At 43.1% G+C, this 877-nt stretch overlaps 1 protein-coding gene across 2 annotated transcripts in view; it reads right to left on the reverse strand.

Annotated features, from left to right (window-relative positions):
• The window catches only part of Vsp37A (Vacuolar protein sorting 37A), a 5,999-nt gene that overhangs the window by 1,555 nt on the left and 3,567 nt on the right, over nucleotides 1-877 (reverse strand). The gene's annotated exons all lie outside the window — the stretch shown is intronic.

Raw genomic sequence — 877 nt, forward strand, 5'->3', positions numbered from 1 at the left:
CTCGAGTTGCTGATTCGCAATAGGCCTCGAGTGCAAAGGGTTAAAGTAGGTTTCTATACATTTGTTACAAGAAAGTTCTCATTGAACACTTTTGTATTTATCAAATTAAAATTAATGTTTCAAATCTTATAATAAAATGAATAATTAAAATAAATGATTAAAACGGAGAATTGAACGGAACGGAAATAGTTGATCGAGTAGAAATTGTCGCAGCACGTAATGCATCCACTGATCTTACCGGCAGTTTTTTGGACCCAATCTATCGCGTCGTCGATAGCCGTGTTAACGTCTTTTATCTCGGAATGTTTGTCAAGGAATTCGTCGAGTCTGTCATCGTCCTCGCTGAGCAGTTTCAATTCCTCGTTAGTCAAGCTGTTCAACTCCGGAAACGCGACGCTCTGCCGCGGCTTCGTTTGATTCGGCAACGACTGCTGCTGCTGCTGTTGTTGCTGTTGTTGCTGTTGTTGTTGCTGTTGTTGCTGCTGCTGCTGCTGCTGCTGGTAATTCGCGTTTACGTAGTGCGAATTCAAGTAAGTCGCGTGTTGATTCGAATTGTATCTAACCGGATCCGTGTTGCGAAGCGAACCCGAGTATGACGTCGTGTGTTGGGACGGAGAACCGAACTTCGTGTGGCCATCCGTCATGTACGCGTTACCGGAAGTCGAGTGATCGTAGTTATAAATATGAGTGTTCGCACTGGACGCGGACGAATACTGCGGGAACTGTGTGGCGTAATAAGAATTGTATGACGTTGGCGGGATCTCCTGGTATTGTTGCATCGAATACGACGGCGAATTCCTTCCTTGTAAATCTAAAATAAAAGGAAAATGTACATTAATGCTTTCACCCTTTTTATAAAGGAGTATAGTTATAATCA

Source organism: Ceratina calcarata, unplaced genomic scaffold (genome assembly GCF_001652005.2).
Source record: "Ceratina calcarata isolate Rehan_Ccalc_2016 unplaced genomic scaffold, ASM165200v1 scaffold171.2, whole genome shotgun sequence".
In the NCBI taxonomy this organism is placed as follows: Eukaryota; Metazoa; Arthropoda; class Insecta; order Hymenoptera; family Apidae; genus Ceratina; species Ceratina calcarata.